Source organism: Apodemus sylvaticus, chromosome 3 (genome assembly GCF_947179515.1).
Source record: "Apodemus sylvaticus chromosome 3, mApoSyl1.1, whole genome shotgun sequence".
Lineage (NCBI taxonomy): Eukaryota > Metazoa > Chordata > Mammalia > Rodentia > Muridae > Apodemus > Apodemus sylvaticus.
In genome coordinates this window covers 94,240,871-94,268,505 of record NC_067474.1, presented here as the reverse complement: position 1 = coordinate 94,268,505, position 27,635 = coordinate 94,240,871, and the positions used below count along the sequence as shown (strand labels likewise).

At 42.8% G+C, this 27,635-nt stretch overlaps 1 protein-coding gene across 6 annotated transcripts in view; it reads left to right on the top strand.

Moving 5' to 3' along the window:
- Positions 1-19,258: 19,258 nt before the first annotated feature.
- Positions 19,259-27,635, top strand: part of Mpdz (multiple PDZ domain crumbs cell polarity complex component) — a 152,442-nt gene continuing 144,065 nt past the window's right edge. For all 6 annotated transcript variants that reach the window (XM_052176677.1, XM_052176679.1, XM_052176676.1 and 3 more), the window contains exon 1: positions 19,259-19,445. The gene's annotated coding sequence lies outside the window, so the exon portion shown is untranslated. The remainder of the gene's footprint in view (positions 19,446-27,635) is intronic.

Here is a 27,635-nt window from a genome sequence, read left to right as displayed (position 1 = left end):
GGCTGGCATTTGATCTTCTGATCCCTGGTTACTGCACGTGCTAGTCACTATCAGTTTCATGACCTGTCTCTACAAACGGGCCTTTCACTGTGTGTGTGTGTTCACATCTACAGCACACATGCCCTTGGTAATTGTGGGTGCAGGCCCACTAAAAACTGTAACTCTGGACAAAATAGAGAGAACTGTGTGAAATTAGGCAAACAACTCACCACGACTCCCTAACACTCCCACAATAAAGAAGTAACCTATTTTTGTTGCCCAGTTCTTTCCCTCAGCTAACACTGTTTGGAAAGGCAGGAGAAAGGTCTTTCTTAGACAGGTAGCTAGCTAGGGAGAGAGATCATACATCAAATCCTAACTGATCCATGAGTGGCAACACCACCGCCATCCACTCTTCTAGATTGCTTTCTTCTTCCCAGGTTGGCGCCTTGGAGCAGGAGCTGGGCTGGTGCTTTCATTTGTGTGACGATTATAGTGTCTGGTTCAGACCAAGTACTCATATGCCAGTCATTAAATAATGAGAGGTAGGCAATTATCTTATTGCCTTTCCCTGCCACGACCAAGGATATCTATTACTTAAGAATAATGGGAGACAAACAAGAAGGCCAGTGGCTGCCTATATTAAAACATGGTATCACATACTACTTTCTGACCTTTGTGATACTGACTACTCGATATAAATTTCAGTAGTCTTTGGAGAAAATGTATCAGTTCATGGTCATTGTTTCCCTCTTTCTCTCAAATTTACCTGATGTATCTAAGTTTAAAAATCCTTGGTAACTCAGAAACATCTGTATGTTGCATATATAAAAATTTCCTATAGTTTAAAACTAACACTGCTATTATACATTCCAAGCCAATCTCCCTGTGTTATTAAATCATACATTATTTATCATGCTATTTAATCCCAACTATTTGAAATATTCCATAGAGATATGGCCGCAATTGTATATGTAAGGAGCCTGAATCAATCCAGAGATTATGGAAGAGGCAAAACTCTCTACAGTAAAAACTTAAGTAGTTCCTTATAATGATGTTACTGATTTACTAGGTTGGTTTCTTCAGAGTTTTATTCAGTTCCTTTCTGATTTTCAATCTCATTTCTTACTGAACTAAAATTAAAAAACCAACAACTATTTGTGTGTGTATAAGCACACACATGACATGCTGTGTATGCAGAGTCACAGTACAACTTGATGCATTTTGTTTTCTCTCTCTACTGTGTGGTTCTCAGGGACTGAAATCAGGTCCTCATGCTTGGCACCAAGTACCAGTTTACCAGCTATACCACTTTGCTGTCCCCACTAAACTAAGCTTTCTAAAAATGCAACATGTTCAACTCATTTCAAATCCTTTTTCAGAAAATGCAATTCTCTGTTTATTTTTTAATATTTATTTTTATTTATTTATTTATGTGTGTTGGTGTTTTGCCTGCATTTTTGTCCAGTTCCGGGTGTCAGATCTTGAAGTTACAGACAGTTGTAACCTGCCACATGGGTGTGGGAATTGAACCCAGGTCCTCTGCAAGTACAGTCCGTGTTCTTAACCCCTGAGCCATCTCATGTTTATTAGACAGCAAAGATATTGTAAATTAAGCCATTCCTTTATGTTTGCTAATATGTTCATTTTACTTTTCTCCACTTTCAGGATAGTACTACAATGGCAAAACTGCGATGTAAAGAGTTGGAAGGCAAAGCCTTTCAAAGGGGTTAGCAGCCACATAGACATCGTGGGCACTTCAAAATAACTCACTTCTCAGTTTCTGTTCTCTTGGCTTTTATTTTCTGCCAGCTTTTACTGGCTAGCTCTATATAGCCAACATCCCCCACACCGTACACCCAAACAAACACATAGACACACACACATACACACACACACACACTCACGCACACACAAATACACTGTGCTGGGATTAATACTAGACAAATGCTTTGATACTCTCATATACCAGCAGCCCAGTGCTTGAATGAGTGTGTGTGTGTGTGTGTGTGTGTTTATGTGTGTTTGTGTATCTGTCTGTGTGAGTGTGTGTGTTGGTACCAGGACCCTAACAGTGTGTGTGTGTGTGTGTGTGTGTGTGTGTGTGTGCATATGTGTGTGTGCACACACTTGTGGATACCAGAGGTGATGGGGGCTTCTTCCTTAGTCACTCTTCACTTTCTTCTTAATAATAACAAAGGGAAATCTGTGTCAAGCTACCTGTTTGACAAGGTAGAGGCTGATGTGGAAATGCAAAAGCAGCAGATTTTATTCAAGCAAGCCATAGCTCCTGTAAAAACCTAGAGCCAAAATTGGAAGGGGGTTTTTAGGATCTGGGACCTCCCTTCTCCTGACTCCCTCCCCTTCTCCCTATTGGTGCCATCTGAGTTCCCCTCCTTGGGCATGCTCCTTCTTCCAGGTGGGATGGGGGGGGGCTTTTTCCACTTCTGTGGGAAGCCACAACCTTCTTAAAGAGGCTGCCTTTGATTTCCTTATCTGCCTAAATTTGACTAACTCTCTTTCAGTATAGATAAAATTAAATTTTAAAAATGTCAGGCTAGGTAGTTTTCAAGAGTAAAAATACAAGGGACTGATTTTAAAAAGACTGTGGTAATTCAAAGGGAATGGATATTCACCCTGAATAAATAGTTTACTAAGAATAAGAAAGTCTGAAGCTAGAGATTCAGTAAGTGACTTATCAGTAAGTGAATTAACTCCCCTCCCTCGCCCCCCCCCCCAGTTGTCAACAAATTGAAACAAAACGCCCAAAGTTCTGTTACTGTCTAAAAGAAAAGGAATTAAACAGCAGAAACTGTCCACACAGCTGGGATCCAGCTCGCCCGCTGGTTCGCCCAGCTAGCATCCAGAAGCCCTGGGTTCTAGCACTATGTGCATCCCAAGTAGCAGCAGGCCTGGAATCCCTGCTCTTGGGAGGAGCATCAAAAATTCATGCTCAGCTTGGGCTTCATGAGGCTGTTTTAAAGATAAAAATTGCACTGACACACACATCACAAAGCCGGTCATGATCCTGAATCAGAATGAGGGCTGTGTCGTCAACAACTAAACAGAGCCTCTGGCTGCAAAATGATCCAATGAGTTACATTGGGCTTACAGGCCTTTCAAATTTCAAAGTGTCCTAACTACATATACAAAAGAAATATGATGCAAAAAACCACACAGAAATATAATGCGAAATTGATTACAGTGGAGTTGAATACTTTCTACTACATTTTATTGTGGCAACATTATTAGAGGTCAACTAGAATGTCTCTACAGTAAACAAGTCAGTACCTGTCTTGGTCTCCCAGCGCAGTCTTTGTGAGCATTCTCGCCTGCACCTCAGCATAGGACCAGTTTTAAAAAACTTTTTATTGAGTCTTTATAACTTTCCTATCATGTACCCCAATCCCACTCATCTCCGTCTCTCCATAACTGTCCCCTGACCTTGCAATCTCCCCACAAAACAAACAAACAATCTCTCCTTGGAAGCTGTGTTGTGTACTGTGTGTCACCTATTATATCTTTTTGCCCAAACAGCTTTTCTTGAAAATGTTCATTGTTGTGAGTTATGGGTCTGGTTTAAAGACTCTGGCTTCAGCTACACTACCAATACTTACATGATCCTCGCTAGGACTCCCTTTTGATATCCTGTTGTTTCTCTGTGTCCTGGGTGTATTGCAGCTTTAGATCTGCAATATCCCCTTCAAAAGCAGTTCATAGATAGGGGTAGACATTGGGATAGGCCAACTCAAAGCCCTGGATTTTGGCCTGGGCAGTAGCTCTGTTGGCTGGGCTAACAGCTCTCCTGCACTTGTGGGTCCGGGCAGGCTGTAAGACATGGAAAGCAGACCTCTCATAGATTTTTCAGAACCAGGCAATCCATATATTGTTTTCTTGATATGCTTTTTGCTCAAAGAGGGAGTTTACCTTGTTCTGCCTTTCCACCCACATTTAAGCCCCTTCTAAGGCCCTCCATTGATCTCCTGACTTCTGTCTGTGGCATGGGCTGAGGCTTCATGTCAATGCATGGAGAGGCACATCCAGGAGTAGGGTGTGGGGAATGCACACTAGATGTCCATTCTTTTCAGTTCACCCTGCAGGCTAAACCGAAGCAGGGAGTTCCTGGCTGGTGGCCTGTTAGTGGAGTGCACTTAGAGTTCTAGCAGAAAACCTGTTTTCAGTTCCCAGCACCCACATGATGGCTTATAACTTTCTGCAACTCAGTTCTAACAGCCTGCCGTCTAAGTGTAAATGCATACATGAGGGCAAAACATATATTCATATAAAAATACATATTATATAGGACTATAAAAAGTAAAACTGGAAGAAAATGAGGCCTTGGCCCGTTGCACCTAGGTACCACAAGGAGGTTTTCATTTTAGACATGAGAAAGAGGGTCCAGACTGAACCAGATTATGAGAGGAGAGGGAGGGAGAGAAAAAAAAAAGATAGAAGGGAGTACAAGAGAACCAAACACAAGCTGAGAGAGATGAGACGAGAGGAGGAGGAGGAGCAGGAGGGAGAGAGAAGAGAGAGAGAGAGAGAGAGAGAGAGAGAGAGAGAGAGAGAGAGAGAGCCAGCCCATGGCCAAGATGGAAGGGCTGTATAGGAAAGAGAAGCAGGGGGAAGGGAAAGGAAGCCCTTAGGCTGGAGAGGTTTGTGGCAGGGGATGGGGTAAGAAGTTCCTGGAAGCACCGCAGGTCCTGTGCGAGCCTAAAAGCCAAGCAGACTTTGGTATGCTATAGGAACCTCAGTCAACCATTGTACTGAGGTTCACGGGGACCTGAGCAACAAAACAAGATACAATATAATGTATGAAATGGGAGAAACAGGCTTGTGCCTCAGTAGTTGGCACTATACGACGTGGTACTCACATAGAATAACAGAAGCATCTCCAATGTTAATTAGAAGAAAGTTAAAACTTTGGTAAAGTGCTAAGCCTGGAGGCTGGGGTGGGGGGATATTTGTCCCACAGGCTAAGCAGAAGTGATGGACAGAGCACCTGTGCTCTTCAGAGGTGCAGCATGGGTCCCCCCTCCAGCCTTCCTCTACTTCCAGGCTACACTGCAGGGAGAAACTGAAAGGAAGTTTTCCGAGTGAGAGGTTATTCGGAGAAACTGTATATTTGGTAGGGAGTGACATTCCTTCTAATGGGCAAGGTCTTGCTTCCTCACTATCTCCCTAGATAAAACTAGGGCATCTTCAAAAGAATCATCCAGAGTTGGAATGCTTTACTACACGGGAGGTACTCTGTCCATATCCCGATACTTGCTGAACTCTAAACTCTATTAGGCCTTTCATAGTGCAGCTCTTAAAACTGATCATAGTATGAAAGTCATTGGATACTTGATATAGGTCCCCTGAAATTTCAGAGGGGTAAGGAGATCACTGTCTGGCTCTCCATGACCAAGCTGAAATATGGAAGCCTGCTTGGTCATGGGTCCCAGATCACAGATTTTGATGTGCTGATATTCTTCTCTATGTTCCTTGAGTGGTTATTAAGTCTAAACTAGTACTGTGTTGAGATAACTTTGAGAAAAGAACTGTCTTCCTAAATGCATAGGCCCTAGTGGGAGGAGGAGTGGAGGCTAAACCGGGAAAGTAGAAGCTCAGGGGCATCTTTATGAGGTCAGGGGGCCATACCTCATTCCCATAACGGACAGAGATCCAAGAAGGAAGGATGGAGGAGGTCTCCAAGTACCTAACTGAATCACTGGGTAGTAGATAAAGCCAACTGTGAAGAGCTGCCATTCAAGGAAACTTTTGTCATCCAGTGGCATATAAAGATACTTTGGCTCCTTTTCATATCATCTGCAGATCTGTACTCTAATGCTGGAGAAGTCAGAAACAATAATAATAGGATTATTATTCTATTAATTCTATTAATAAATAGAATAATTAGGATGAATAAAGCTGGCTCATTACTCTGAACATGAGGTCAAGGTAGATTTCTTTAAATAGAGTATATGATAATTATTTAAAACAAAATAGCTTGGAGTTTAGGAGTGGGAGTGCACACTTGCAAGCTCAGAATTTTGGAACTGGGGTCAGAGCATCAAGAGTTCAAGAGAATCCTGGGCAACATGAGACAATGTGTGAGAGAGGCAGAAGGGGGAGGGAAGGAGGGAGGGAGGGAGAGAGGGAGGGAGGGAGAGAGGGAGGGAAAGAGGGAGGCAGAGAAGGAGGGACAGAGACAGGGAAGGAGGGAGGGAAGGAGACAGGGAAGGAGGGAGAACAAACCAATAAAAACTTAGTTTAGGCAGGAATGTTTAACACTCCAGTTGAAAGCAATTCTCTACCACCCACAAAGTTACAAAAAAAGAATCATGATTTTAAAGAATATATGCATTTTTGATACTTTTCTGTTGTTGTCCCAGACATAGAGTTGATGCCCCCCTCTCCTGATACCTAGCAAGTCTTTGTGACTGCCTCCAGTGAGTGCATATAGGCAGGGTCAGAGGAGGTCTGCAGCAGGCTTGCAAGGTTATTTTAGGATTTGTCTTGGAAGCCTGCAGCTGCCATGAAAATCCTGAGGTTACTCTGAGGAAAGGGTATGTAGAGATTAAATTAAGAAGGGGAAACTGATGGTGGTTGGAGACAGACACAATGTCAGATGTTGCTGTCGATAGCTTCAGGACTGTGCATTTTACATTATGCTTATAAACTCTGTGGTGTACCTGAATGTTTAGAACAAACCCACAACCTAGTTCAGACTGAGAAACACTAGGGACCACTGACTGTAAGTTTCTTTACCTTTAAAAGAACAGTTGCCACTAGCAATCTCTAGACATTTTTCAGTGGGGATGTGATAGGCGTAACTGCCCAGGCTGCCTAGTCAGCAGCCTGGGTAAGAAGCAGAGGCAGGACTGGAAAGAGTCAGGATGGAGGGAAGATCCCTCCCCAAACTAAAGCTGATGACTGCACTTAACTCTGGATATTCTGAGGTACATAGCTGACAGCCTTTTGATTTTATAAGCCAGTTTAAGTGGGTCTTTCCACTAAACGCAGAAGGCAACAGTGAGAGACCATGTAGCATGCCAGCAGAGAGGCAGAAGTCATCGAGAAGACAGGAGAGAGAAAGAGAGAGAGAGAGAGAAGAGAGAGAGAGAGAGAGAGAGAGAGAGAGAGAGAGAGAGAGAGAGAGAAAGGGAAACAAAGATGTCTGCTCTCCTGGAGCTTGCTTGCCTCCTAATGGGGGAAGGCAGAGCGAAGGGGACAAGAGGACAGACATTCTAGTTACTGGATAATGATACAAAGATAGTGTAGAGTAATATGAAACTCACGAGGCCCCTACTTTCATTCGAGAGCAGAGAAGTCTCTACTGAAGTGACACTTGATCCTGGACCTGGATGAGAAGATTCTAGTCATTTGAAGCTGAGAAGAAAGGGCTTTGTTAAAGGTGGTAGCACATTCCTGGAAGGCAGAAACAAAACAAAAGAAAGATAAAGGAGTGGAAACTCTATGAACTTTAAAATAAAAACAAATCACCTTAGGACATGGTCAAAATGAAAGGAGCTGGTTGGCCGTGGGCCTGTGCGGTGTCTGAGCTGGGGTGTTCTCCTCCCCTTCCCCTGGTTGGCAGTGGTCTGTGTGGTGTCTGAGCTGGGGTATTCTCCTCCCCTTCCCCTGCCCTCTCAGTTCCTCCTCTTTCCCTCTATTGGTGGGGTCTTTCTATACTCCATTGTTGTGTAGCTTAGGATGGCTTTACAATTCAAGGTCCTTTTCTTCTACCCCGTACTGGGTTACAGGTGTGTATCATCTAGCCTGCCTGGTACTATGTATCAGTGACAAGCCTCAAATCCACAGAGAAGTTTATGATTTAAGGATGACGTGTGGAACATTGCTTCCAAAGCTTGGTCACAGAGAACCTAAGAAGTAACCTTTACAAGTATTTGTAGCAGTTTAACATTGCCAAATAATAATAATGATAATAATAATGGTAATTATTATTATCATTATTATCTGAGCAAATCAGAAATTAAAACAAAACACAATAACCAAAACCTCCAAAATCCTGATTAGTCACAGATAGCAAGCTGCAAGCTGAGAGCTGTACAGTAAGGAGAAAAGTTCATTTAGGCAGACCACAACATAGTGTGCTCTCTCTCTCTCTCTCTCTCTCTCTCTCTCTCTCTCTCTCTCTCTCTCTTCTCTCTCTCTCTCTCTCACACACACACACACACACACAGAGAGTGACAACTTCTACAACCATCCATCATTTCCTAAGGGCACACTGCAGTTCCAGGTACAGGGCAGACTTCTTCATCCTGGCACCAGGGTATCAAGATGAAGCATAGGTATCAACAGAATCAACATGTCTTCCCACACACAGTAGTCTCAAGTCAACTGATTGAATTTCAGACATGAGTAGAGCAGCCATGATGTTTTGTTGGGCGAGATGGGACTAAACACATATTAACCCCTGATAAGGGACCGACAACAGGACCAAAGAAAGGATTCAGTCGGAGTCTAACTAAGTGAGACGATGGCCTTATCAGGGCTACTTACGGGGACATGGGTCACTATCACCCATGCTCACCCTCTATGGGTGACAGCTCAGAAAGCTGCATCCCTGGAGCTCCCTGATGGCTTGTGGGCTGCAATCATTGTTTACATAGCCTTTTAAGGGGCTTTAGTGTGTCTTTTTGCTGCCTCAGTTTCTCCCCAGTGTGCATCTTTTACTTCCTGCGTGTCATTAGCACTCCTCCCCCCCCCTTCCAGGAAATGTTTCTATTCCCAGGAAACAGTTATACACTTTCAAACACTTTCAAGACAGAAGGAGGCAAGATAGAAAGAAATAGGAGTATACAGATTACAGGAGATACAGAGGACAGAATTAGCAGTTTTGTGGCAAGTTGAAAAACCTAGTTTCCAGTTCCGTGTCATCTCTCAGTCTTCCTCCGGGCTTCTTCTGAGTAACCTGAGAGGTAACACACTTCTTGGTGAGACCAAGATCCTTACCAACAGGCTGCTGTTCTGCTGCTTTTTCTAATTACCTTTCTATAAACTTCTAAGCACTGAGGCAATCTCAAGTGTGTTCCTGAAATCTAAAAGGATTAATCTTGTGAGTTCATCATGGATGGTTTCATATGTGTATTTCTTCACTGTGAATGTTTCTACTTTCACATAGCAAGCTATCTAGTGCAAACTGGTTTAGGAATAAAATATTTGTGGAACGAGACTAGATGGAGTAGATTTGAGGTAAGATGGAGATGTAGGAGTCATCTTATTGTACCGGGTACAGGAAAGGGCTGGTAGTGGATGACAAATGCCTCAGCATGTTACAGTGAACACAGGCTTTGGAATGAAAGGCATGGGGATCATAAGTGAAGAAGTGAGACAAAAAAGGGAATCCCATAAAGGACAGATGACAACACTGGTCTTCTGGATCTGGAGTTCCCAAAGGTTGTGAACCACCATGTGGATTCTGGGGATCAAATATGGGTACCCTGAAGAGCACCAAGTGATTCAGCTCTCAAGCCCCAGCCCTAAAGTGGAAACTTTGGGGGGGGGGCTTTTTGTTTGTTTGTTTGTTTTCCGAGACAGGGTTTCTCTGTGTAGCCCTGGTTGTCCTGGAACTCACTCTGTAGACCAGGCTGGCCTCAAACTCAGAAATCTACCTGCTTCTGCCTCCCAAGTGCTGGGATTAAAGGTGTGTGCTACCACTGCCTGGCCTGAAGTGGAAACTTAATAGTTCTTTGGAAAGTCAGTTGTGTTGGATGGTGTTTTCCTGAAGTGGACAGAAGTGAAAGGATGTTTTGCTAAAGCAGACATGTGGAGGAATGTTTTGCTGAAGCAGACACAGGAGAAAGGATGTTCTGTTCAAGCAAGCACATGAAAGGATATATGATGAAGGATTCTTTGCTAATGATACGAATGTATTGGACTGCCTTACATTGCATAGCTGAGCTCTATTTGTTGGGAGTTCATAAGGAAAAGTGCACCTTTCCTGAAACTTCGGGTGGTGTGCTAAAGGCCTCTTTCCATTTCCTCGGACTCAAGCCAATTGGCAGAGTGATATCAGCTGAGACAGACTCACATGCTGAAGCAAGACCAGTGGAGGACATGTGATGTTTGGAGGGAGGACTTCATAAACAGTGAAGGAGGCTGAGCTTGGCTTGCTTGCATAGCGATGCTTGTTGGTCTCACTGATCTTTGCTTTGCTGAGAGAGGCACATCCAATAACTTTTTTCCTGACGTTCCTGTTGGACTTGTTCAATCCTGCTGACTTGTGTCGAGGCTGAGGCCTGGCTGTCTCTGCTAGGTAATGAAGAAACACAGGAAACCTGCCTCTGCACTTTAGCGCCACTCTCACAGTTAGAGATCCCCTTCCCCCTTTCCCAGCATAGATGCCTCTGACCTTTTGGAGAGTGCAGAGAGGGCCCAGCCTGGAGCCACTGGAATATTGCAATTCCTCTTTTCATGGTGGCACTCCCTTCCCCCTAACAACCCTGGGGGAGGGGGGCATGGCAGATGCCAGCTTTGGGAACAGACAAAAAGTAACATACCCTAGCCTTTGCATCTGAGGCTGACTCTCTCCTTGATAGATAGCCTATATTTCTCTGGTGCAGATGACTCCTGCCCTTGAAGGGAACAAGGACCAAACATTCTTGAAATGATAAGAGGCTCACTCTTGGATTATGAGGAAAGAACAATTAAGCTTTCCCAGACAGCTGTGACCAGTTTGTAAAAATACACTAAGCTCCTGATAGCACCATAAAGTTACCTCCCAGGCCAGAAAGGTCCCCTCCCAGATGCACAGTTCTGCACTACTATCTGAACAAATGTTATCAGGTTTGAAGGATAGCTTTCCCTTGTCACCTCCCCAGTCACAGAACCCTAAAATTCAGAAATCCCTGCCCATGCATATGTGCGTATATAGACTTAGAGCCCCTGAATGTGGGCATTGCATCCCTAACCTGCCCAGTGGGAAAGGCTGACTTGAGAAATAAAGGCTCTCTTTGTTTTTACACCGGACTTGCAATTACTGGAGTGCTGGGGTTCCTGAGAACTGGGCATAACAGTAGTGTCACCGCTGTTGATTCGTGTTTGCTATCCTGACTCTACTCTACGGAACTGGACTGCTGGTATAACCATGAAGTGCTTATGAGTGGAGTGGATTTGAGTGGATTGGGCTGCTGCTGACCTCTGAACCGAACTGCTGATTTCCTGACAACACAGATAGGATTTGCTCCAAAGAACCATTTCTAAACAGGTCCACTTCCCCCTTATCCTTACTTTCCTGCTTCCTCTGGTGGGTGGTGGGCTAGAAGGGAGGTCAAAGTGTTCCAGACCCATCATTAAAGAATAGACATAGGAAAAAATTAAGGTAACGCAGCCCTGTATTTTTTCTTGCCAAAGGAGGATTTTTACCTAAAAAGATATTAAACAACACAAGCAATGCCTTTCTGCTAGTGTTATTGCATATATTTCTTGGGGACAAAGAACTTACTACATTAAAGTATTCTTGATGATGTTTTGTATAGCTAGATTCTAAAATGTTATGGTCTCTGAAATAACCCAATTATCCTGGACATTTCTGGGAAGAAATGTTTTGTGTAGATAGATTCTAAAATGTCATGGTCTCTGAAATAACCCAATTATTCTGGATATGTCAGGTTGTTAAAATAATCTGACACAGATTCTGGAATAGTGTTTATACTTCTCCTCAAAATGAACCTCATTTCAGTGCTTTAGAATATCCTTACTTACCAGAATGACACGGGACCTAAAGCATTTGAATTCAAGGTCAGAGGTTATGACCTCCTAATGCCTTTTCTCAGAAGACTTACATATGAACACACTAGTAGTTTTAGAGTCTCCATTCTGATATAAGCAGTTTGTTATATGAAGAGAAACAATTAAACTGGGTTGGAGAGAGGATGAGGAGGGGAAAGGGGGTCAAGATCGTGGGGGGGGGAGTGGGGGGAGTAAGAACAGAAATCAGGTGGGGAGCATCTCTAGGACTTGCTGGAGATCTAGGACAGGGAGACTCTCTAGAGTCTATGGGGTGACCTATGCTGAGATTTCTAGCAGCTGGGGATATGGAGTCTGAAGAGACTACCTCCTGTAGCCAGAATGGACTGCCAGTGGAGGAAGGGGGCATCACACCCACAAAGCCTTCAACCCAAAATTTGCCTTTCCACAGCTCAGGGATAAAGATGGTAGAGAGATGGATCGAACTGGATGACCAATGACTGCCCCAACTTGAGATCCATCCTATGGGAAAGAGCCAACCCCTGACTATTAATTCTCTGCTCTGCCTGCAGACAGGAGCCTAGCATAACTGTCTCCCGAGAGGCTTCATACAACAGTGGATGGAAGCAGATGCGAACGGATACAGAGCCAAACATGCAGCACTCAGGGAATCTTGTGGAAGAGTCAGGGATAGGATTGAACAGGGGTCAAGAACACCACAAGAAGACCTACGGAGTCACTTAACCTGCACCCATGGGGGCTCACAGAGACTGAATAGCAAACCTAAAAGCATGCATGGGGTAGACCTAGGCACCCTATACATTTGTAGCAGATGTGCAGGTTGGTCTTCATGTGGGCCCCTTAACAATTGGAGCAGTTGCTGTCTCTGACTTTTGCCTGCTGTTGGATCTCTTTCCCCTAGCTGTTTTGCCTGCTTAGGGCTGTAAAGATGGGACTAAGAGAAGCAGGGTAGAGTGGGTGTGATCAGGGTATAAAGTGAATAAGTAAATTAATTAATGAATGGAAAAAACCTTCTGAAAAGAGAAATACAATTTACATTTCCCTCATGTTTTGGATCCTCATGCTAGGAGCAAGCCATAATTTTCTCCCCCCAATGGCTTGCTCCTAGACTCATGTGCATCGAGATCCTTTCTCATCCCTACCTCCCCTTTCCTAACCTTTTCTCTTCCCAATAATGAGAAAAAGAGATAATCTAAAATCTTTTATTTTTAAATGAACAAACTGTTTTCTATTTCCTTTCCTTGAGAAACCGGAGACCAATTGAAACCATAAAATCATCCAGCCAATAGACGAGGATTAAAAGATTTCTGCCAATTATAATAAACACGTGTTGGACACCAGCTACCCTTAGGCAGAGGGAGATGTAAGCGTGCCATCTAGTTTCCACTTAAATGAAGTACTGCTAGTATGAATCATGCTGGGAGAAGGGAATGGGAGGAGTGAAGTGGTTCACACTTGGTCCCCCCTAAATCACAGGACCCCGATGAAAGCCTTGGTACCTAGATTGCTAATCTCAAAAGTCCTGCAGAAGCATCTAACTGCAAGTGGCCAGCCACAGTTAGGAAAGCAGAGTAAAGACTGTTTGGGAAACTCCTAAAATCATCCTCTTGCTTTCATTGGTTCATAGATGTAACCTCTGGGATGTGCCTGTCAGCTGACAGGAGTAGACATTTCATTGTTTTAGAAGTATAGAGATGCTGAAAGTGTAAAACTATATATGCTTAGCTTATGTTTGTATCAATTATATTATCAAATAATTTAAGCTAGTAAAGAGTCACCCCAAACGGCCTTCATATACAAATGGCACAAAATAGCCTGAGATTGTGTACCTGGGTCATGTAGTGAACCCAGTTCTAATTTTTAAAAATTATTTATAATAAATTAATGTGTGTGTGTGTGTGTGTGTGTGTGTGTTATGTGTATTTTCATGTAGGTATGCACACCTAAATGTAAGTACCTGTGGAGGCCAGAGACCTCCTCCAGATCTGAAGTTGCAGCCAGTTGTGAGATGCCTGATATAAATTATGGAATTTGAACCTGGTCCACTTCAAGAGCAGAAATCAATCCTAACCACTAAGCAATCTCTCCAGCTCTTTGAAGACCTGCCAAAACTGATTTCCATAGTAGAGATACCAGTTTCCATTCACAACAGTGCACATGAGTCCTGTCCCCTGCCCTGTTCTTCTCATCATTTGCTATTTTTGTTTTCTTAATCTTAGCCACTGTGACTGAGGTAAGGTGAAATTTCAAGTAGTTTAAATTGCATTTTTCTAATGGCTATGGATTGGGGACAGTTTAAATACATTTCTTGACCATTTGTGTATCGTCTTCTGAGACCTCCCTGTTCAGTTCCATGTCCCACTTTTAAATGGCCTCATTCATTTTCTTGATGTTCAGTTTCTGAGCTCTTTATAGAGACGCTGGCTTGTTCGTGTTCATTGCTGCTCTATTTATAATGTCCAGAAATTGGACATAGCCTAGATATCCACCGGCTGATGAGCAGATAATGAAATTTTTGTACCAGTACACAATAGAATCAAATTCAGTCATGAAGACAAAATGAAATTAAGAAATTTATAGGTAAATGAATGGAACTGGAGAACATTATATTGGGTGAGGTAACCCAGACACAGAGACAAAAGTCACATGTTTTCATTTACATGTAGATCCTACTGTTGAATCTTTAGATCTGTAAGTTTAAATTGGAGCACCTGTAGAATACAGGTAATTAAGAGGCCTGTGGTGGTTTGAAGGCATCACTGCATGTGAGCTTTGAGATTTTCTACATTGTGCTTGTCTTTGAGGATATGAGCTCTAAGCTCCCTGAGTTAGTTGTTACACAAACATGCTGCTGTGCCTCCAGGCCACGATGAAGGCCTCTTATCTCCCTGGAAGTAAACGCCAAACTCTTTCTTAAGTTGCATTGGACATAGTCCTTTTATCATAGCAAGAGAAGTCCTTGGTGAGGAGGGGATAACACAGTGGGAAGAAGATTGGTATGGAGTGGGATACTAAACACTAAAAATACTAAAGGTTTTTTAAAGTTGCCTGGAAACCTATTTTATAAGCTATATTCCCAATAGTATGAGTTTAGTTGGGGTTATCCCAGGCAGAAGAAAAATGCTCCTTCCAGGAGTGACAACCTGACAAAGGTCAGAACTGTGATTCCTCCTGTGGTGTGTGTGTGTGTGTGTGTGTACACAAGTGTCCCAGCGAGCACCATCATAAGACAGGCTCTTGCTGTCGCTCTTACTTGATAGTAAGGCTCTATTCTGGAGACAGCACATACTTTGGCTGCAGGACATGGAGACATCTGTTTGGTACTGATAAGGAGCTCTTCACCACTCCTCAGATTTCAGAGTCCTGGAGATGCTACAAAGATTGCTGGTGGGGAAAAAAGTGCCATTTGTGGATTTACCTAGTTGTGAACCCTTCAACAGTCCTCGGCATGGTAAGGTATGCCAACTGTGTAATGGTCGCATGCTTGCTATGTGGTTAATCAACTAGTTTCTGATTGGGTTTGAGGACTGCTCCTCAAGCCTGCAAATTGAAGTTTTCTAGAAACCAATCTTTGGGAAACTCTCACAGTCCAGGAAGAAGCCTACTACTTTTAATCTGTGAAATGGGCACAGTACTAAATTTCCTTTGAATCCATATTTCTCTACCCATACATCAGTATGCCTCTCAGACCTTATAGAAAACCCTTTGTGCAGGGTGTGGTGGTTAATGTAGAAATTCACAATTTTTAAAAGTATAGCAAGTGTCTGTGGAGTACTTAGCCACAAATAGAAACCTGTGCAATATTCTCTTCCCCAAGGCTGAGAACCATCACAGGGGTGTGCACATAAAGACTGTAAGAGCCAAAGGTCAAGGAAGAGGAGAGCAAAGCAGGAACTCAAGCAGAGCCTGAATCCAGAGACCAGAACTGATGCAGACTGGGCCGGGGAGTGCTGCTTATTGGGCTGTTCCTCAAGGCTTGCTCAGCTCAGTTTCATTTGTTTGTTTGTTTGTTTGTTTTATAGTGCCCAGGACCAGCACCCCAGGGATAACACCACCCATGAGAATCTCAGTTGAGAGTCTTCTTTTACAAAGACTCTACATGTTGTCAAGTTGACATAAAACTGACCAGCACAACTGAACTGCACTCACGAACTCACAGTGGCTGTGGTTGCTGGACAAAACAAGGCAGCCAGCAGTCCACCCTGGATGGGGAACTGTGTCAGGAGCCCTCACTCCCAGCTGAAGCATGACTTACAGTCGATAGCTTCTGGGGAAAGTGGGGTCAACTGCACGTAAAGGTGTGGACCCAGACATGCTTCCTGAGATGTTCACATATCCAGGAGTATATGCATAGAATACATTGGAATTTATAGGCTATTAAAAATTGTAAAAAGAGGATGCAGATTGGGTGGGTGTGGCAGTGGATCTGGAAGGAATCAGGAGGTAAAATCAGAGTAGATATGATCAAAATATAATGAGTGACTTCTCAAAAAATGAAATACTATTCATTTTTAAAATGAGAATGGTTTAATCCATTATTTGGATTTCAGAAAAGTAGATGGTTGTAGAGAATCTCAACGTGCTCCATTGAGGATATTATTGGAATGTTCGAATCCTTTTGCTTTCAGATCCCTGGGTCTATAACATAGAGTGTAAGGAATCCTTTAATAGTCTCTATTAGGTAGACTGAGATTTTGTACAGTATAGAAACTCTGTCTTATCTGCTTTGTGTCTTGTCTTCCTTTGTTATATTTTATTTCAAATTCTTGAATTTTTGCAAAAGCTAATGCAACATGCCATCTTGACCAGTTACTTCTAGGAATCAAGCAAAAGATAACATGGGGTAACGATCTGGGTAGCAGCATAATGGACATTATGTGCCCACACTCCTAGGCCCATGCGTTATAAAGACGTGGTTCCTCACTTGGTGATATCAGCAGGTAGAGGTGCTTTTCAAGGGCGTATGGTTGTGGGAGGTGGTCAGTCTTTGCGCTCATGTCTTTTGAGGGCATGGTGGAACCAGCCCCTTCCTCTCCTCTTTCCTCTCATTAGGTAAGAAGTTCTGCGTTGCCACGCTTTCCATGTGATATGCTGCCAAGACAAAGGCCCAAAGCAACAGAGCCAACAGAGAATGGGCTAGAACTCCCGATTATGTTAGTCCACGTAAACCCCTCTGCTTTGTGAGTTGATTAATACCGGTATTGATTATGGTGCTGGAAAACTGGCTACTGATGAGGTAGCTTCTAGGTCATACTGATGAATGTTCACCCTTGTAACCACTTATTTCCCTTTGCCATTAGAACCCCAGCATTTTGCTAGGTGCTGAGGCTGTAGGGTGATTTGGTTCATGTGCCCATGGAGTTTATGAATTAAGAGGGAAGAGGGATAATGAAGTATTGCATAAGCATTTACAAAAGCAAATCAACAATCAAATGTAGATGCATATTATGAAGCACAAGACAGTTACAATGAAAATTTATCACAAAGGCTCCATCCTAAGTTGTAGAAGTAATATCCACTGAAATATGTATGAATGGCCAGACTTGAGCAGTGCCGTTAGGATTCCCTTTGGGGTAAGCCAGGTTAGAGCCAGGCAAATAGGGATGTTCAATAAATGCTTGAATATATGGGGACACTTGAACTGAACATACAAATTTGCACGTTCTTGGCCATTTGAAGAAATGGTGGAAGTGAAAATGGATTTAAAGATACATTTAAAACAGAAAGAAGATTCATACCTGAACCTTGAGGAACTCCAGTATTCAAAGGTGGCAAAGACAGAGGGATTTCCCCCCCCCCCCCAAAGATCTGCAGAAAACAAGGAAGCTTCACATTCTAGCTCTTGCTTAGGGGTCACAACACTAATTCTTTACAGTCTCTGTGAATGTATGAGAAACATCATGCACAAAACATCATAACCAAAAAGCAAGTTGGGGTGGAAAGGGTTTATTCTGCTTATACTTCCACACTGCTGTTCATCACCAAAGGAAGTCAGGACTGGAACTCAAGCAGGCCAGGTAGCAGGAGCTGATGAAGAGGCCCTCCATGGAGGGATGTTACTTACTGGCTTGCTTCCCCTGGCTTGCTCAGCTTGCTTTCTTATAGAACCCAGGACTACCACCAGCCCAGGGATGACACTACCCATAATGGGTCCTTCCACTTTTGATCACTAATTGAGAAAATGTCTTACAGCTGGATCTCATGGAGGCATTTCCTCAAGAGAGGCTACTTTCTCTGTGATAACTACAGCCTATGTCAAGTTGATACACAAAACCAGTCAGTAAAAACTATGAGATGAGAGATACATCCCATGGATTTAGGTAACAGAAGGTTTGTGCTCTTATCAAGACAGCTGTCAGACCAGTGACTGGCCCAGAAGTCAGGGTCTCTTCCATGGCTGCGATCAAGAAAACACTGGGTAGAAACAGAACTGTGGATAGAACCTCCCTCCCTGTTTCCTTTGTCTTTGGTTGTAAGATGGGAAGCCTGACAGAAGAGTTTCCCATAAATGTTCTGGGGAGAAAGATAAGATGGGTTGAACTGCCCCTTAGACTAACTACCTTAACCTTTTCACTTTCAAAAATGCTGGAACTTATTCATAACCACAAACTCTGAAGACATCCAGTCAGAGTTCCCATTTTTCCCAATGTCCAATCTATGCTGATTGGTATTTGTGGACCAAGGGAATTGAAGGCTTGGACACTGTGTTGTCTCCACCCAAGACATTGAGTCCACTATAATCAATTCACATCAGCAAACAAAAATATTCATTAAAAGTTATCACTTTCATTCTTGTGCATTTTATGTGCTTCCTCCTTTAATATTTAGTAAATGTTAGAGAAACACAAATTGCTTTTTAGTAGACAAAATAAAATGACAACGCAATTCTTGTAAGTACTTTAAATTCTGAGCGTTTTAAATTGCAGACTCTAATATTAGACTTAGAGAAGACCTGTATCTTCTTTAATGGGTGTGGGGTTGGGGGTGGAGTTTGGGACTCCAGAGCTGTTGTCAACAGAAAGACAATTGTAAAAGGCACAAAACAGAAAGTCACCCCCACTTCCCAGCAGTAGACAACTCAGAGCACCTCCCCAGGAGTTTGCTGCTTCTTTTAATTGGTTCACTAGGCTAAGAATGCATCTTGATGTGCTAAGTAACTTCTGGGGGGGGGGGGGGGGAGACTTGCCTTGGCCACCTTGTTTCTCAACAGGCCACAAATGCAAAGGGCAGTCCTCACCAAAAACTAGGAGAATTGCAACTGGAGACTACCATTGCAGGGGCCAGGAGCATAAAAGACAAAAACTGCAATCTTAGCCCAATTCAATTTTTTGATAAAATATCAGCAACACTGGAGTGTATTTCCCGCGCCAATATTTGTGAAATGCTATACTTTTAAAAAAGGCATTTCCTTTGGAAGTCATATTTAGGAGCCTGCCCCACGCCCTGGCGCCTTCGTGGTGTCCGTCACCCACGCGGGCCGAGGCCCGGGCGCCGGTCTTCCCATCCTGGCGGCTGGGCCGCGCCCCTGATTGGCCAGCGCGCCCCGCCGGCGTCACGGCTTCCCGCAGCCCCGCGGCCTCCGGGAGCCTGGTCGGCGCGCAGCGAGGCTGGCCGCCCGCGGGCTCCGGTTCTCCGGCCACGCGTGAGCGTTCGCGCCACACCGAGCTCCTAGGGCTGGGACTACAGCGGAGAGGAGAGGAGAGGAGCGCTCTGCCCACCCCGGGAGTCCCCGCCAGGCCGCGGAGCCGGTAAGCGGCCCCGCCCGAGCCCTGCCCCCGGGACTCTGGAAGTTTCCCTGGCTGCGCGCTCCCCGCCGTGCTCTCCCCGCGGCCTGCGCGCCTGTTGCTGAGCGCGGGCCCGGGGAGTGCGGGAGGGCCAGGGCCTGATGGGGGTGGGGAGCGTGCGGGAGGCGCTTTGTGTCGGAGCCCTGCTTGGTAGGGCGCGATGGTGCGCTCAGGGCTGCTATTCTCCAGGGCTCGGGGACTGGGCAGCTCCTTCCCGGGTCATTGGCGGCCGCGGGGAGGAGGAGGAGGAGGAGGAGGGGGCGGTGGCAGCCGGGGCGGGCGCTAGGGGGCTGCGGTGCGGGCGGGGGTGGGGGGGAGGAAGCCGAGGATATGCAGGCCTATGGATGGAGGTTGGGATTTCCTTCTAGCATCAGATAAGAGGGCCCTGACTTCACCCGCCAGAGGGAAAGCTCCTCTGTGTGTTGTTTCAGTGTCCTGAGGGGAGGATCTGAGAACTGAGGCATCCTGTGCTGTAGGACAGCTGTGCAGTCCATGTCACCTTCTTGTGTCCAGAGACCTTTATTTAAGATGCCCTTTATAAATGAGTAATCTGGGAACAGAGTGGGGATTGGTTCTAGGGGTATGGGAGGTTTTTGCATGTAGAATTTGTACAGAGATGATAAAGATTTTATAACGGTCAAATTATACAACTTAGTATATTATGATTTTAGAGGCTGATAGAATCCAGATTAGAAATTGCATTTAAAACTCTAATAAAATTAAACTTTGAACACCTTTGATTTGAACTTATAACGTTTTAGATAAGTGCACCTTGGGCTAGCTATTATATGTCCCTGGATGGAGGAAAGCTATTTTGGAAGGCGCTGTATTTGTTTTAACTTATCTTCCTCACCCTATTTGTGAATAAACAATAAGCAAAAACTGATGGGACATCTTTTCAACATATTGATAATCTGCATGTGTGTGCTGTGTCTTTCACACGTTCCTTTCTTCTATGGATTCTTCTAGTTTCTTCTGGGTTTCTTTCTTCCTTTACCGTGCTCTTCTTTTACCACAGAACCCTGATGGTGGTTTGGTGAGGGAGTTAAGATTTTTTTAGGGTACTACAAATTCCTGTCACTCAGAAAATGATCTACTGAGTCCCTAGGGGTAGAGATAATTTCAGAGATGGAAGTTTGCATTGATTCAGTGCTGGTTGGCACTTTCAACATTTAACAAAAGTAGGCAAAATGGATTACAAATGGAATCTTGGATACATGTTTTGGAGGTAAGACTAGAGGGTCTAGAAGCTTCTGAGCAATACTGAGTTGCTTCGAATGGTAACTGTCCTGAGTTAGAGAGAGATTATTCTGCAGATTCCATCCCAGTTCTTTCCTCATAGACTCGACTGAGTTGAGCTGCAGGTTGGCTCCGCTTTTTAACATTTTTTAATATGGTCAACATACTCTGAATTTCATCAAATACTTTGAGGCAAAGTTGACATACTGTACTATATGCCTCCAAATACAGTAGAATAAACACCCCATCTACCGGAGAAAAATGAGTTCTTAGTGAATTCAGGATCCCTAGATTGTCACTTCAGTGGGTTTGTAAAAATAGACATTTGGCCTTAGGTAGAATTTCCTTGGGTATCGTTACATTGTTTAAAGCATCAGTTTGCTGATAAGAAAGGTATTTTTTATTTTAAATTTAAGGTTTGTGTACTGAACAATATTTATAGAAATTTGAGAAACTAGTATGGCAAAATTGTTCTATTTAGATAATTTTAGTGGGGCTCCATGGGAGGAAAAGTGGGCGGGAGGAATCAGTGCTAATTAACCAGGTGTCCTCAATATCTAAGATGGTTAGTAGGTAGGAATTAGAGAGTAACAGGGAGCTTTGGAGACTTGTTGCATTGGATTAGGCACTGGTGGGGTTGAGGGTGGGTCCGAAGGAGGCATCCAAAATAAATACAAAACAGTCTTCTGGAAGCTTGATGTCTTCACTGACCACAGTGCATGTGGTCTTGAGATTCATTTAAAAAAAAAAAAGCAGCTGAAGGGTCTTAGGTTGCTGGACATGATGAAGTGATTAATAGTTGTGTTGATGCTGCTGTTTACATAAGTTAGTATAAAAGAGAGCATAGACCTGTAGGTGAAATGGTTGGGAAGGAGGTGGGTGGTGGCAGGAACTAGAAGGGCTATCAGTTTGTATCTTTCTAGAGTAGAATTGAAGGCCTAGGTCAAGGGGAAAGTGTGTGGGTGATAAAGGGAAAGTGGTAGGAAGCATGGATGTGTAGACAGTTTTTGTTTTTCCCAGTGTTTGTCATTCTGTCTGTGATGTCAGAAAAGTCCTCCAAATGTCCTGGTTTTTACCTGCAGTCCCTTCAAGGCAATTCAGGCTCTCTTGTCTGGTACTTCCAAACTCTTGTGGCCTCTACCCATCGCTTGCTTCCATAGCCTCTGTGTGTGTGTGTGTGTGTGTGTGTGTGTGTGTGTGTGTGTGTGTGTGGGTGCTGTAAACAGCATCACATTCCCGGGCTGGTGTAACGGACTTTACAGCTGGAGAACTATAATATATGTGCTGGTGATAACAGGAAGTGATTTCCTTGCCTCCCAGGGACAGCAATCAACAGGCATGGCATTTGGTTGGTTGGTTTCTGTCTCCTTGCCTTGTAGATGGAAACTTTTCTGTATTTTTTCATGCTTTTTCCTTTTTTGTGTGTTGTCTCATTAGATTAAGGCTACCTACTACCCCATTTAAGCTTAATTATTTCTTTAAGAAAACTCTCTAAATATAGTCATATGCTTAGGTACTAAGGATTTGGATTTCTCGTGAGTTTGTAGGAAGAAGATGCATTCCTTATCCCATAAAAAAGGTTCTTAGAGAAACCCAGCCTGTAAGCTGATTAGAACCAGAAGAATAGGCTGGCCCAGGTTGGAAGGGAGAGGTCAGAGAGGAGGCTGCTGGGTAGTGTAAGCATCACTGAGGTAATATGATGCTTGGTAAGAAGGAGAGACTGCTATTTGAGGAAAGGCTATTTTATCTCTGGCCCAAGGCCTACTGCTTTCTGTAAGTGTTCACTGGGTACTGTATATTTAGGGCCTTTCCCCTTTTTGAAGATACATAGAACATTAGTTCTTTTTAGTGTTTTATAAAAGCATAATTTTCTTAAAGTATTTCTAAGCCTTAAAAATAGTAAAACAGATTCATTAAAGAAGAAAATATTAATGTAAACATGTTGATTTCTGTATTTGATTAAAACAGCACAATTTGTTTAATTAATATCTTTCTGCTTCTTGAGGCAGGGTCTGATGTAGCCTCAGCTGGCCTCTGATTCACTATGTAACTGAGGTTGCCCTTGAACTCCTGATTCCTCTGCCTCCACCTCTGTGGTCCTGGGATTGTGTAGGAGCACACTACTACACCTAGTACAATTCAATTCATTGATTTAGAAACTATGTCCCATGTGTGTTTTGTGACCTCATCTTTGTCGTAATCTTTTCCCCTTTTGAAAATTTCCCCCCTTTTAGAAAAAAAATAGAAGATTAAAAGGCAGGGTAATCATGTGTAATCAGATGACAGAAGCTCTCCTTTGGATGTTGAAATTACATTTGAGGATTTAGAGACATGCAAAAGCCTTTCTTCCAGTCCTGGCCATCTGGGTGAAGAAAAACCAATGAAACAACAGAGGAAATGGAATTTAACATTCTGACATTTTCTTTCCTTCCTGTCTTTTGTCTTTTTGCCTGTGGTAGTTAGACTTGATGGGTTTAGGGAATTCTTATCTTTATTTATTTAATATTCTTATAAAACCATTTTATCAAAAGTCTAAGATATTGTAAATAAATGCGTGAGGGAAAGGAAACATTTGTAAGAAAGATGAAAAGCACACACAGTAATCCAAATACACACATACACCACACACACACACACACACACACACACATACACACATATTTTAATGAAAAACAATTAGGTTCTGTTGAATATTTACCGTTAGTAGTTCTGATTATATAGTGAATAGATCGTTTCTTCTATTACCATGTAAGGATATATATATATATATATATATACACACACACACACATATATATCCTTAAATATATATATATATATATATATATATATATATATATATATTGTAGCTTTCATAATTCCTTTTGAAGGGTAATAGATATGCATGGAAAAGGTAGCTTAGTTTTGTATGTGTGTGTGTGTGTGTGTGTGTGAAAGAGAGAGAGAGAGAGAGAGAGAGAGAGAGAGAGAGAGATTGTGTACCTGTGAGAGTTTAGTAGAGTGTTTCCTGGGCCCCCTCCTCTTTCTCTACAATGTTCACAGTTTTCTTGGGAGTACTAAGTTGATGAGGTGATTGCCTTGTAGTCATGGGAATCAAAGGTGGTGATTCCCAATCATGCATTTAAAAGACATTAGCAGGGCCATACCTTCAATCAAGGATAGAGGGGGTGGAAATAGGAGGCTCCTTGGAGATTATTGGCCAGTAGCTAAAGCAACTCTTAAATTCAGTGAGAGACTCTTTCAGATTCTGAGAGTGGTAAAGGAAAACACATGAGGTGTATCTCTGGATCCTACAGGCTCATGCACCTCACTCACATAGGCAAGCATACACAGGGACATGCACATGCTTTGATACATGTGTAGATACATGTACATATGTACAGCACTGCACTGCTGCTTATTTTGAAGGTCGCTGAGTATAGATTGGATCAGGCTAAGTCAGCAAGCAGTTTTAGTCTTTCTTGTAGCTGATTGGAGACAGCAGAATAGGTCATCTGGGGCTGAATTACTGCTTTCTAGCGTGAATATTTGTTCAACCTAGGAGATTCTTGTTTTCTTAGGGAGGCATGGGGCTATTTGATGTCTTTGTTACCCTAAAAAGTTTCCTTATGGCCCTTTTATTTCTTTTCTGCCTCCTTTACCTACCCACACCCCTTCTTCAGGGACCAGCAATGTGTTCTCTATCACTGCAGATGAGCTGGCTCTCACAGATCTTGACTAAATTGAATGATTGATTATCCAGAAGGCTATAGCTGTTCACTACGTATAGAGTTCAACCTAGAGTTACACCTCAGTTCTGCTCATTGCTCTCTAGTTCACTGGCCATGGGTATACAATTAAGAAGACTTTAATGGCGTAGGATTTTTGTATGCTTTCACTGTTCGGTTACAGTATATTCTCACATTTATGGATGAGTAGTAGCTTCTGCTATAGAACCTTTTAGGTTCTACAATTGGGAACCATAAATTAAAACTACAAAAGATAGATCTACTGGCAAATAGGTCAGACACATAAAACCAATGCTTCTAATTTTACTTGCAAGAGGGCTACCTAGAAATGAATACCTCGAGTGGTTAGACTGAAGTGGTGTGTGTATGTGTGTGTGTGTTGGGTGCATGTGTTTCTGGTGTGTACAGTAGGAATTGTTTTGATTTCATTGTCATAGGAAAGGCTAATAACATCTTTACTAGTAATAATAAAGGATATATGTATTATAACTACATTTATGTTACTTTAAAGAGAGGAAATTTTGCTCCACTTGGGTTAGAAAGGGAGAGTCAAGGAAAATGTCTGTGTCTTCTGATACTCATTGCCTTCATATCAAAATAATCCTTATGTCAAAGGAGCATATTTTAGTATAGTGGGTTCTGATTCCTGTATTTTTAATGTGCACCAGACTTTTATATTTGGCAGTGGATCTTCAATCTTCTTAAAGTTAGGCTACTTTTGGGTTGTCATAGAATTTCAGTCTTTTTATTAGCTGTTTCAAAACATACTACTGGGGAATTTTAAAATGAAAGGATCTATGATCCTTAACTTTTAATAATGTCAGGTGAATAAGTAAGAATAAATAATTTAAGAAATCCTTCCTCTGAGCACAGCATATACTCTTTTTTTTATTAACATTTTTTTTATTATTTGATATAATTTATTTACATTTCCAACGATTTCCCCTTTTCTAGCCCCCCCACTCCCCGAACGTCCCGCAAGCCCCCTTCTCTTCCCCTGTCCTCCCACCCACCCCCTCCCACTTCCCCGTTCTGGTTTTGCTGAATACTGTTTCACTGAGTCTTTCCAGAACCAGGGGCCACTCCTCCTTTCTTCTTGTACCTCATTTGATGTGTGGATTATGTTTTGGGTATTCCAATTTTCTAGGTTAATATCCACTTATTAGTGAGTGCATACCATGATTCACCTTTTGAGTCTGGGTTACCTCACTTAGTATGATATTCTCTAGCTCCATCCATTTGCCTAAGAATTTCATGAATTCATTGTTTCTAATGGCTGAATAGTACTCCATTGTGTAGATATACCACATTTTTTGCATCCACTCTTCTGTTGAGGGATACCTGGGTTCTTTCCAGCATCTGGCAATTACAAATAGGGCTGCTATGAACATAGTAGAACATGTATCCTTATTACATGGTGGGGAGTCTTCTGGGTATATGCCCAGGAGTGGTATAGCAGGATCTTCTGGAAGTGAGGTGCCCAGTTTTCGGAGGAACCGCCAGACTGATTTCCAGAGTGGTTGTACCAATTTGCAACCCCACCAGCAGTGGAGGAGTGTTCCTCTTTCTCCACACCCTCTCCAACACCTGCTGTCTCCTGAATTTTTAATCTTAGCCATTCTGACTGGTGTAAGATGAAATCTTAGGGTTGTTTTGATTTGCATTTCCCTAATAACTAATGAAGTTGAGCATTTTTTAAGATGCTTCTCCGCCATCCCAAGTTCTTCAGGTGAGAATTCTTTGTTTAACTCTGTACCCCATTTTTTAATAGGGTTGTTTGGTTTTCTGGAGTCTAACTTCTTGAGTTCTTTATATATATTGGATATTAGCCCTCTATCTGATGTAGGATTGGTGAAGATCTTTTCCCAATTTGTTGGTTGCCGATTTGTCCTCTTGATGGTGTCCTTTGCCTTACAGAAACTTTGTAATTTTATGAGGTTCCATTTGTCAATTCTTGCTCTTAGAGCATACGCTATTGGTGTTCTGTTCAGAAACTTTCTCCCTGTACCGATGTCCTCAAGGGTCTTCCCCAGTTTCTATTCTATTAGCTTCAGAGTGTCTGGCTTTATGTGGAGGTCCTTGATCCATTTGGATTTGAGCTTAGTACAAGGAGACAAGGATGGATCAATTCGCATTCTTCTGCATGCTGACCTCCAGTTGAACCAGCACCATTTGTTGAAAAGGCTATCTTTTTTCCATTGGATGTTTTCAGCCTCTTTGTCGAGGATCAAGTGGCCATAGGTGTGTGGGTTCATTTCTGGATCTTCAATCCTGTTCCATTGATCCTCCTGTCTGTCACTGTACCAATACCATGCAGTTTTTAACACTATTGCTCTGTAGTATTGCTTGAGGTCAGGGATACTGATTCCCCCAGATTTTCTTTTGTTGCTGAGAATAGTTTTAGCTATCCTGGGTTTTTTGTTCTTCCAGATGAATTTGATAATTGCTCTTTCTAACTCTGTGAAGAATTGAGTTGGGATTTTGATGGGTATTGCATTGAATCTGTATAGTGCTTTAGGCAAAATGGCCATTTTAACTATATTGATTCTACCGATCCAAGAGCATGGGAGGTTTTCCCATTTTTTGAGGTCTTCTTCCATTTCCTTCTTCAGAGTCTTGAAGTTCTTGTCATACAAATCTTTCACATGTTTGGTAAGAGTCACCCCAAGATACTTTATACTGTTTGAGGCTATTGTGAAGGGGGTCATTTCCCTAATTTCTTTCTCAGCCTGCTTATCCTTTGAGTATAGGAAGGCCACTGATTTGCTTGAGTTGATTTTATAACCTGCCACTTTGCTGAAGTTGTTTATCAGCTGTAGGAGCTCTCTAGTGGAGTTCTTTGGGTCACTTAGGTAGACGATCATGTCGTCTGCAAATAATGATAGTTTGACTTCTTCCTTTCCAAGTTGTATCCCTTTGACCTCCTTATGTTGTCGAATTGCCCGAGCTAGTACCTCAAGTACAATATTGAAAAGATAAGAAGAAAGGGGGCAGCCTTGTCTGGTCCCTGATTTCAGTGGGATTGCTTCAAGTTTCTCTCCATTTAGTTTGATGCTGGCTACCGGTTTGCTGTATATTGCTTTTACTATGTTTAGGTATGGCATATACTCTTAATATATATATATTCATGGTATAGTGAATTTTGTGTTTTATTTCCAGACTCCCTGCCAAAATTCTTTTCATGTGT